The sequence below is a fragment of the Nesoenas mayeri genome (assembly GCF_963082525.1).
Source record: "Nesoenas mayeri genome assembly, chromosome: 2".
Classification (NCBI taxonomy): domain Eukaryota; kingdom Metazoa; phylum Chordata; class Aves; order Columbiformes; family Columbidae; genus Nesoenas; species Nesoenas mayeri.
This window is the reverse complement of record NC_137543.1, coordinates 123,685,683-123,697,954: the sequence shown is the minus strand read 5'-3', so window position 1 is coordinate 123,697,954 and position 12,272 is coordinate 123,685,683.

Sequence of the window (12,272 nt, the reverse complement as noted above, 5' to 3'; positions counted from 1 at the left end):
TGCTCTCCAGGAGAGCCTTTGCCTCTGGCTGGAGGAGGACGCTCAAGGGCTTACTTGTAAAGTTACATGCTTAAAACTGGGGGTAGTATTTTCTCAAAGGGTCCTTCTCTCTGCCTGCCTCCCAATACTGCAGCTTAAGAAGATTGTTGCTCAAATTATTTCACGCAACAGCAAGTGCTACTTATAAGGTAGTACAAAGAGGCAAATAAGAGGTATTAAAAGCCCATCTGGCCCAGAAGTTGCAGCTCGAAATGAAGCACACCTAGAGAGGCGTGCTGGGTTACTACTGTACAGCAGCTCTTCTCCGTCAAGTGTGATGCTCCACAGAGCTCATGCAGGCAGCCTTGGATTAGCTGCAAGGCTACATAATTGCTGCCTTCGTTTTCATTTACTTAATTCAGATACCGCTGTGTGATGAATAAGCAGTGGTGATGCTGAAAAAACAAGACTGACACTAACACCCCTTTTTATGCCACTTCAGCAGGTTCGGTCACCAGCACACAGCTGAAGATTGCCTCTGACCTAGGCTGGAGACTGACTTGGTTTCTGCATAGTTCCAGAATACGGGAGGATCTCAAGGAGAACTTCAGGTGCCTCTTGGTCTCTTTCCCTCTTCTTCTTTGGCCCAAATGGAGGTACAGAAGCCCTGGGAAGCAACCCAAATCTGTGCACAGGTGTGACATCCTGAACCCTGACTTCTCTTCTGCACAACACTCCGGGATAGAGAAAACACATGGACAAATGGACACCTAACGTGTGCCCAGGTCCCCAGTGGCAGATTACACAAATTATTTAACAATGCTGCGTTTCTATGTGTAAACTAGTACCTCTTAGGCTGGCTTATGGTGTAAAGATCGGTCCCTGCTGCAGGGAGGATTTCTTTCTTTTCACCTTTTTATCCTTTAGTTATTGAAAAACACCTGAAAAACAACACAGTCATTGCTGCCAACCAGCACAGGTTCATGAGGGGAAAGTACTGCTTATCAAACTTAATTTCTTTCTATAACAAGGTTGTCCACATAGTTGACCAAGGGAAGCCAGTTGATGTGGTCTTTTTGGATGTCAGTAAAGCATTTGGTACTATCTCTCACAGTATCCTCCTGGACAAAATGTCCAGCACACAGCTGGGTAAAGACATGAAGCAGTGGGTGAGCAATTGGCTGATGGGCCGGGCTCAAAGGGTTCTAGTAAACAGGGTTATGTCAGGCTGGCAACCAGTCACTAGTGGGGTTCCATAGGGATCCTTCTTGGGGCCAGCACTCTTCAAACTGGTCCTTATAAATGACTTGAATGCAGAACTTGGTGGAATGCTAAGTAAGTTCACTAATGACATAAAATTGGGGAGAGCTGTTGACACTGTCGAGGACAGAGAGGCCATGCAGAGGAATCTGGACCAATTGGAGAACTGGACAGTCACCAACCACATGAAGTTCAACAAGAGCAAGTGCTGGATTCTGCACCTGGGACATGGCAACCCTGGCTATACATACAGACTGGGGGACAAGGTGCTGGAAAGCAGCTCCACAGGGAGGGATCTGGGGATTCTGGTCAATGGCAAGTTGAACATGAGCCAACAGTGTGCCCTGGCAGCCAAGAGGGCAACTGCGTCCTGGGTGCATCAAGCCCAGCATTGCCAGCCAAGTGAGGGAGGTGATTGTCCCACTCTGCTCTGCACTGATGCGGCCTCACCTGGAGCACTGCGTGCAGTTCTGGACACCACAGGATAAAAAGGATATAAAGCTACTGGAGAGTGTCCAGAGGAGGCCACAAAGTTGGTGAAGGGTTTGGAGGGGAAGCTGTATGAGAAGCAGCTGAAGTCACTTGGTTTGTTCAGCCTGGAGGAGACTGAGGGGAGACCTCATGGTGGCTACAGCTTCCTCACAAGGGGAGGAGGAGGGGCCGGAGCTGATCTCTTCTCTCTGGTGACCAGTGACAGAACCTGAAGGAATGGCAGGAAGATGTGCCAGGGGAGGTTTAGGTTGGACATTAGGAAAAGGTTCTTCACCCAGAGGATGCTGGAACACTGGAACAGGCTCCCCAGAGAGACAGTCACAGCCCCAAGCCTGACACTGTTCAAGAAGCATTTGAACAACACCCTCAGACACACGATATGAATTTTGGGGTTGTCTTATACAGGGACAGGAATTGGATCGATGATCCTTGTGGGTCCCTTCCAACTCAGGACATTCTATGGTTCTATGATCCTTGCCCAATAGCAACCCCTCTGGCCTCCTCTGGTGCTGCTTAATGGTGTGTGTGGTTTGGCAGCCCTATTTGCTACTGTGCAGTGTGCATTTGCTGTCTGCATGCCCATGCACAGGCTTCCCTTGTTGCCAGTTTGGCACAGGGCCAGACTGACCCCCCTGACATCTGCAGAGGAGCATCTGTCCTGTTGGTCCCTTTAAAAGAGTGTAAGCAAAACTGCCAGGTTAATGCATCAGTACACAAATGCTGGTTCTTATACTTCACAAGAGGAATTCAGTCATAATTATTTATGGTCGTTTGCCATGTACCTAGCAGAGGAACTATGCTAAAATAACGATGTATTGGGAATCCCAGTTCTGTCACTGAATGGCTGTTTTCATTTGTCTGCACACAGTGAATACTGTGATAAACCTGGGCATAAAAGTACCATTTTTCTTATAGGTGCTTCACCGTAGGAGAGGTTCTTCCATTTCTTTCTAAGACAAGGTGGGGTGTCACTTTTAAACTTCACTGAAAACAACACTTTCTGGGTAGCTAGCTTCATGTTAGCCCAGCACGGGGTTGTTCTTGCATAGGAGCCTTGCATGAACATGGGTGGGCTGAATTAAAGCACTGCTGTGAATGGCCCGGAGGATCGCCTGCCAGCGATACCAGGAATTACCTGGCACCTGCAGCCAAAAATTCTTTGGCATAAAGAAGCAGGCTGCAGGGTCCTGCTGCATCAGCCTCCCCCAGCTGCCCCATAGCACTGCAGCTCCTGAGCCACCCTCACATCATATGTCTGGCCCTGAAAAGCCTCCTGATGCACTGGGGCTGAGACAAGAGAGTGTCATGTTCGGAGGGTTGGAGGAGAAGACAAACACATGATGGGTGGGGATAATAAGGCTAGGTAACTACATCCACAGCTAGTAATTATGTCCAAATCATGGAGAAGGTCCCTGTGTTTGCACCTTTCCACCTGTCAAGTTTCTGCAGGTCAACAAACAGGTTAGGATCTTTAAAAATAGTTCTGGAGCTGAAAAGCTAAGTGCTCCCATGCTCTGATGTCCTTGCTGTACTGGTTCGTGGTGTGGCTCTCCAGCCATGGCTTGGCCTTCAAACATGCTTGGCACAAACCCCAGATGGCTGCTATGGTATGTGTTTGCTTTGACTCTTTACCCACCTTATCCCCCCAGATGGCCAGAAACAGTGCTGTAGGAGTTAGTACAGAACTAAGTTCACTTCAGTGCCACAGCACTTTCTTATTTCAGTCCTGGCATTCACTGGAAATAAAATAAATAAGTGAAACTAGAGGACCCTCAGACCCAGGGCACAGCTTTGCCTATCTGTTCAAATGTGTCTGCAGCCATCCATACGTACCCTCACCACCCTGTATTTAAGTAGCAACTGCCTCTTGGCTTGGTGACTGGTGTAATTTAGGCTCAGTTCCTAGCTCAGCCAGCCCAGTCACCTAACCACAATGCTTTTCACCTTACAAACCACCTGATGTCTACCAAGTGCTGAACTTTCCACAGAGGAGAGGTCAGCTTTAGCCCCGTCCTGCTGGGGTACAGCCATGTTTCCATGGGCTGATCTCACGTGTGCATTTGGGTATGCTCAGGCTGGGCAGTCCCACAGGTGGCTTGGGGATGGGACAGTGACTTTGGAATGTCCATCGCCACCTCAGGCAGCAGCACCAGTGTCACAGGACCTGCCGTGCTGCCCTGGCTGGCCAGGCTTGCCATGGAAAGACCTGAACAGGGGTGGCCAACCACATGGCCATGGGTCACATTCCCAGTGCTGTTGCAGCTGTGGCCTCGAATGATAAACTGCTCTAGTAAAGCCGATCCTAGAGAGGATCGGCTGGGTTTTGGTTTCTAGTCTTGTCCTTCACTTGCTGTGTGCTTTTGGACATGCCACATACCCTTGCTCTGTCTGAGTTTCCCTTGCTGCATAACACAGTGTTTACCGTGTGTCAATACCGTGGGCTTTCGTTCAACAATGTCAGCTGGCTGCTGGGAGAGCCTTGGCAGGAGCTTTGTGTTGCCCCAAGTGCTGAAGAGCTGCCATGTATTAGCAAGGGACCTTCCTGCACTGGGACTTATAAACAAGTGTCTACCAGGATGGGTTTTCTCTCCTCTGGAGGGTCTTAAAAGACTTAAGAGAGACCAAGGTTCCAGTGGCTCAAGTTGTTAATACACTAGAACTTCAATAACGTCTAAAAGCAGTGCCTTGAAGGAAAATGGTGTTTCTCATGTATGGATAAAGTCTATTAACAGTAAGAACAACATTTTAAAAGGATTGTGTAATGTTGTTAACCTCACCTTAAACCTAGTGTTACAGCTGCAAATGAACCGTATGGGTTCATACCTCCCTTGAATGAACCATGGACAGTGTGTTTCCTTCATGCTTTCTCTTGGTACAGGTACAACCACAGCCTCCCCTGTGCTGAGAATAGTTTCAACACAAAGGTCTGAGTCGGTGTCCATGTTCTGGGTTTGAATGAGCAATGTCTCCAATGCAAGCTCTTTAGATAGGTCTGTACACACAGGGCTGCCAGAGTGAATTCACACATGAAACCATAGCTCAAGTTTTTAGTCTTTTTTTTTTGGTACAGAAACCAAACCATTTGTGAGGACCTTGCTTCGGAGTGTGCTGGCAAGGTAAGCACGACTTGGCCCCCAAAAAGACAGAGCACCATACTCCTCTGTCCTGCTCCCCTCTCCACCCAGCATCTCTCCATCCTGCATCTCCCCCAGATGCTGCTGCCCCTGCAGCAGAGAGACTGGGCTCCAGCACCTGGTGCTGCCTCCCCTTCCTCTGCACAACAGCCAGCAACTCAGCCAAACCCATCATCATCCACCTCCTTTAAACTAAGCTGCTGGGCACCGCTCTGCACCAGCTGAAGCTGAGGCCCATGGGCCATTCCACTCCTGCCACCCTGCTGGTGCTGCCTGAGAGGCCTTTCCCTCCATGAGCCTGGCCAGCTCAGAGCAGTCTTTACCCACAGAGCAAGATTGTTTGGTGCCTGCCAAAGCCCAAAATCTTGACCAAACAGAAACTAGCTGCTTAGGGTGGAATAAGACATTGTAAAGGGAAAAAGTGCTTTTCTTCAGGAGGACCATCTCCCTATGCGCAGCAGGAGGAGAGCCCATTTCCCCAGCCCACCGGCAGGCTCGCTGCCCAGGGTATCCTTTCCCTGTGAGCTATTAGATGTCCTGGTCAAAAGGTGAGTGTGACAGAGGGAAGGAAGTGCAAGCACCTTGGCGAGAGAGCAAAGTGCAAAATCCAGCAGATAAAGGGCATTCCCTTAACTTGGAAATGTAGAGTCAAAAAAACCCCGATTTCCTTATGTACCATTTGCACTAGCAGCCTTTCAGCTAGTTTCCTCTAAGTAGCTGGATGTTAAAATACAGCCGGTGAGCTGAGACCTACTTGGTTTTTCCTCCTCCTCTACGGAAGAAGGAGCCGTGTTATTGCTGAGTATTTCTGGAAGGGGGCACTCTGGCACCAGGATTGCAGCACAGCTGCCGCTGTTTGCTCCTCAGCCCAAAAGGGAAGCTGTTAGGAAAAAATAAACAGTTTATATCCAGCTTTGAGACAGAGGCATTAGAATAGAAGGATAAACTGTAGCTCTAGGGACAGAGATAATGTAGCAGTGAATTTATTGAAATGTCAGGGCAAATGGGAATGACATAACCAAATAATCAAAAGGGGAAAAGAAAAGGAAGTAACCGAGATGATAAAAAATTAAAATGGCAAACACAGCACGACAAGGAGCAATTACCCCAAGCTGGAAGCAAAGAAAATGTACAGCACAGAGATATACAGAGAGTAGCGGTAGAGTGCATCTCGAAATGAAAACAATAAAACAAAAATATAATTAAGAACAATTCAAGCCACCCAGATGCATTCAGAGTTCAGCTCGGATGCCAAATTCAGTTAATAACTGCTTCCAGCTGCTCAGCGATGCACAGCCATTTCTCACCGCAGCCTCTGCCTCGGAGCTGGGGAGAGCATCAGCCCTGCAAGCAGGCACCGTGCTCACAGCACAGCCCCGGCAAGGGAGCAGGGGGGAATTAAAAGAGAAGCCTAAATCACTGCTGAGTATAATCAGGACTACAGCATAGTCTGGTGAACCCCTCTTGGGGCTGGACACTTGACAGTGAGGGGATGCTGCAGCTTTAGAGCTTGTGTATCTCAGCGATTCCCCTGTGCAGTCCTGCCGCCACCCGCTGCTCCTGCCCCACATCTCACCTCCCAGCCACAGTATCTTCCAGCGAGAGCACCATGAGGGCATGAGCCTTAAGAGCAAGCAGCTCTTTACAGAAGGGGGCTCAAGAGCAACCTCTATGCTTCCTCTCAATCTGGGGCCTGATAATAATAATACCAGACACACTTAATTTTCCTCCTCCTTTTTTTTAGCTGTGTATTAGGATCAATCTTTTCCTGAGTTTCTTTTTTTTACTTCTTCCCAAACCAGGAGGGCTCACAATTGAATTTTTCATGTTTAAACACAGAGATTCCTTATCTCCTGCCCAGCTACTATGTGAGCATGCACACACACCTGCACATGCACATGTATGTGCACACTTACACACACACACAAACATTCTCTGTCATGGTTCCAGCACCTGGGCCTTGATGGAGACTATTGGCTATGGGAATGAAGGCATGAACTTGCAGTGATAGCAACTCCTAAGTTTCCCAGGAAATTATTTTTGTCCTGTAAGACGAACCAGTCCTAATAGAATCGTATAACCTTTCCATCACTGCTGGGAGACAGGGCATGAAGACTGTCAGCAAGAGAGAGAATAAAGCAAACACAGAGAAGAGGCACTGGGGGGAGCTGGATAACATTTTATTTCCTCTCTATTCCCCTGTTTTAATTAACAGCAAGTCTAGTCTGCAATGCTAGAAATGGCCTGTGTTTTTTAATCACAGCTCATTTGGTTGTGTAGAAAGATATAAACAGAGTTTTGTGTGTGACTGATTGGAGCTGTGGAACCAACCCCCTGTTTTATTTTCACTGCTCCCATGAACGGCAGCTGTTAAGGTGCTTATGCCAGGCCCCATCTCCAGAGGGTGCTGCTGGAGTCTTCTGTGGTTGGGCTTTAGCTGAGAGAAAGGAGGAATTCAGCTTCACTGTGCCTGCCCTGAAGTCCCTGCTATGCAGTCCCACATCCAGCAATATCCACCTCTCATCCTTGCTGAATCTGGTAACTACGTTTGCATTGTGTCTTCTACAGCTTACTTGGTTCCTGCTCTACCCTCTTGCTGGTCAAAGAGTAGAGACCTCTGGTCTGATCTTCCAGTGCCTCTGATCATCTATTCACTCTATTCCCAAGCATCTCCACACAGTTCCTTCCTCTCCTACCTGCCAAAAAACATCTAGCATCCAGCTGGCAGGTCTGCAGCCAGCTTCAGCCCCTCCATCCCATTGTATCCTGCTTGTTTGCCCACCTTCTTCAGTTCACGTTGCCCAATTTGGGACTGGTGGAGCTTTCTTCCTCCTGCTTGCACTTGCCTGCTTGTTGCGAATCAGCTTCGCTTCCCCTTCCTTAATGAATGCATTCCCCTGCAGCCTCTCCCATCCCGCCATCTCGGCAAGAGTTAGCAACACAGGCAAGTCTTGTGTTTATGCTGAGAGTCCATCTTGTGTCTGGGAAGCCCAATAGCAACTGACAGTATTTTATTAAAGACAAAGAGATCAAGGAGGGGACAAGAATCAAGGGCTGACATGACAAGATCAAGAAAAATGGTGTACGAAGAATTGCACAGTATGTATGACTGACAGCTCTGGAATCCCATGGGCTCAGCTGTTTCAGGTACAGCTTTTAGGCTGTTTAAACCAAGTTAACCATTTGAAGTATCTTAGTTTCTCTACCTATTGACCCAACACCAGACTTACTGTACTAGAGATCTCTGAGATCATCTGTTCAGGTGGGAGGGCAAGAACCCAGTTTTGCTCATGTAACTCATGCCAAGACAGCAGCTCTGAACGATGGCAAACTTTTAAAGAAAGTTTGTAAGTGTTTCTTCAGGACCAATCTTGCATTTAAAATCTTCAGGCTACATTGATCTTTTGCTGCTGGGAAACCCCAGTTCACTTTCTTCCTTGTTTACATATAATCCCGATTTAGCTTTGAGATGAATAGCAGTAGCGGATAGGCCCCTGATTAGCAGTTCAGAAATGGCTTCCAGGGCAATATACCATGTGTCCATCACAGGACTGTGCTGATGCTACTGGATAACCACAGTCTTTTCTTTAGCTGGAAAAGAAAGTAAGCCGAGAGTCTCTCTGAGCCTGCCGTACTTTCTGCCCACCTCCACTCCTCATATAGACATGTGCTGCCATCTCCCCCTACTTCTGGCACTCTGTGGTACATCTCATGTGGCTCTTGGCAACTCAAAGTTTTTTGGCATGTATATCAGAAGATCAAGAAGACTGATCCCCAACCTTCCCACCCTTGGGCATTCAGAGGTCAATTTCTGGCTGCATATGAAGATGATTCGAAAGCTCCAAGAGCATTTGCAAAGATTTGAAAAGTTAATACTTACCTAGTTTAGTCTAAATTGTCATAATCACCCCACACCCATGCAAGAGGTGGTTTATTCAGGAGCTATAAGAATCATCTTATTCTTAGAATAACTATGTGTCTCTGGTAAGCCAATTGTATTGCTTGTCTTCTGATGGTGAGTGAGCCAGATGCAACATTTTCATAATTTCAGCTGAAGATGGAGAACAAACTGAATAAACTTGGGTGGTAAATTTTCTATTTCTCTTTCACTGTCAGATCTGGACCCACAATAAATTGTTTGGCTGGTATGAGAGAGTTGGGAAGCAACCAGTGACTGACTGATAGGTTATGAATTTAATGAAACACAGGGCAGCCTTCATTAAGAGCTTTGCTAGTTGCTCAATTCTCTGCTGAGATGGGCATCTACGTGCCACACTAGTGTCTACTCGTGACTGAAGAAGACTCACGGTCTCTTGGAACCTGGGAGCTGGTGTGTGGCCAGGGGGACAGCATCCCACAGCGAGCAGCATGAGTTGTTATCTGAGGTTAGAAAGAGGGCTATTTATATTTGTGCTTTTGGATGGTTGCAGATGAGTATGAGAAGTCACCAGAGGTTTTGAACATACGAGTTCTCCAGCTGTGCTGTGGTGATTCACAGCATCATACCCTAATTCTGTGCCTGACAGAGATTCTACATCAACAGGAAGGGGTTTTTTTCCGTCATGCTGAAGCTATTGTGGGCTACCTAAGATATTTCAATGCGCTCAGTGACAGACGGCCAAGTCAAGGAGATGATGCTCGGCTACTTAACAGTATGTGTATGTGGCAATACAGTTGTACAAGGCTAAGATTTTCTGCCATGTAGTTTTCATCGGTGTAATAGAAAGATCAAGTCAATCATCAAGTCTAATAGTGGTTATGCACATAATTTTTGTTCAGCCAAAACAACTTCAAGGACAAGTTTTTCAAGAGCTCCTCTCATTAATTAACAGGAGTTGTGCTTCCATTGTGACAAGAAGCACTTCAGAAAGATGCCAAATATAAATATAAAAATTAACAGCAAAGTGAGATCAAACCTGAAGATGTTGACTGAGGGAGATGCTGCTAAGCTTTCCTGCACCACCACTTTGTTGTATTCCTTTCTTTAGCTGGCCCTTCTCTAAGGAGATCATAAAACCCTCAGAGAAGAGTAAGCCTTACTGTTGAGGCTGCTAATGTGAATGAAGATTGCTGAAGCATCCCCCTGGTCCTCTTACCTATCTGCAGAATATCTAGAACACTTTGAGGACATGGGTAAGTTATGGAAAAAGTACACCTGACAGTTTGATTTTAAAGCTCTTCAAAGGTAAACTGCTTCTCTGAACTTTCTGAAACCACACATCTGTGCAGGAATAATATTTAGATGCAGTTCAAAAGCATCCAAATCCTTCTTCAGACTACAAAGTAAACTACTTGGGTGCCACACATCCCTCAAAACCACTACACAGCTGCACGGACCCATAGATCACATACCCCTTAGCATACCCTCCAGCTAACAGTTTGAACCTTCGGAGGTGCAGTTCATCCATGAAGCACTCTTCTTCTAAATTTTCCTGGCAGCCCTTGTAACGCTGGGGTGTGGCACCCCTAAGTAATGTAAACAACTCTTATCATTCTTATCAAGCAAGAATGTAAATAACAAATTTAATATGAGGCCTACAGTCTTAAAATAACTTGTTAACCTCCTTTTCCTCTTCTCATCCTTTCCCCCTCCAGAAGCTTATACCTTCATCTTGTCAGTCCATCAGCCTTAGAATTAAATTGTGTATGTATTATCTGATCTTATTAATTGCTGCTAAAGAATATATTCCATGCTTGCTAATAAGAAGATAGCATGGGCTGCAAAAAGTGTTAAGCATGTTGATAATAATTAGCTGTGACTTCATGCAATCGTTAACTGAAGCACTTCCACAATCTGGGCATTCATCCGCTCTGTCCTTTTTTATCTCCCTCCCACGTGGAAACCTTTCTGTTGAATAAGCACTGAGCTCGTCTTTTACTGTAATAAGGGGAACAGGGCCTCTCCTTTACCTTGAGGACTCTTGACAGGCACTCTTGAGATCTCATCTCCTCTAGAAAACACCAAGAGTTAAAAGCTATCGATGGGATGGAAGGGTAAAATCAACAGAGGTACACAAAATCAGAGATAGAACGAGTGAGAGTGCATGACTGCAGGCTTCTTAAGAAACTAGGATTTAAAAAAATAATATTTTTTTTTTAGTTCCTGTGTGTTACATTTCCTTTGTTCATTTATTCATGATGCCTGTGCTTCTGCCATCTTCCTGGTACCTGCATGGCAGAAATAATTTTGCTGTCCTTTGCAGGACATTAGTAGAGATCAGAGATCTACTCCATCCTGCCACACATTCAATTCCCATCAACACTAACCTGTCATATTTTTGCGTTCCTCCAACTCCATGTCTCACATCAGGTATGAAGGTGCCAGACTCTTGAGGAGGCTAATCTTTTCCTGAGCTAAAAATGATGACAACAATTTATCCAATATCCTGAATGGCAGAATAATTAACTCATTGTGAGTCTGAACTGTAGAACTTACCCTGCCAGCATTGTCAGCCATCAATTACTGTAATGAGAAGTACATCCTGAACCTAAAGCTCATACTATAAGCATTTCTTCCTCAGCATTGATACATGCTCATTAATGCAACAGCCAAGAAATCACAGCAAAAATATCTGTGGAATTTATATTACTTGACCCGTGAAAGAAAAACACCAAGTGTAGCAGAGGCAGGAGTGAACTTTCTGTTCCACATGTCTTGTTCCTGGCAGTAAGACATGCCAGTAAGACTGGAGCATACTGAGATGGGAGAGCTGGAGGGCTTCATGACGCTTCTGTCTGCTGCAGATATGACAAAGTGGCTGGAGAACAAGGACCAGACCATTCTCTGCCTGGAAAACAACAGCCTTTTTCACTTCATTGCTCCTGTTCCCCTGTCAGAACAGCACATCTCACTTGCAGAATACCTGTACTTGCCAGAAGGAAAGGTCTTGCCCTCCCTGAGATTTTATTTGCCCTGTTCAATTAATTTTATTAGCATCCAACAGACTTAGTCCTCAGGTCTTCAAATGAAAATGTTTCATCATTACAATTGTGCACAAAGAGAGTCATGAAAAACCTACTAATGCTTTGTGTATGCTGCTATTAACTATCCTGTCAGAAAGCCTATGAAAGCCTGATAAAATGAGCTGTATTTAATCCACCATCCAGAGGAATTCGTTTAAACAAGCAAAGCTGACTCAGATGATTGCAGGGAGTTTTGCTAGCAATTTTGTATTCAAAGGGTGACGTTTAATGTGACACATAAGGAAGAGTCCAGACTATCCAACATTGCTCTTAAAGGTGTGAAGATGACTCTCATTATTGTGCTATTTCTATATCATCAGTGTTCCAGGAAGGCAGGCATATGTTACCTCAGTTTTGCAGACAGCTTAGCTTAAAGTCTATGGCCAAGATTGCAGAAAAAAACCCTGGCTAAGGTGGGAATGTACTTTGGACCTCCTGAACTCC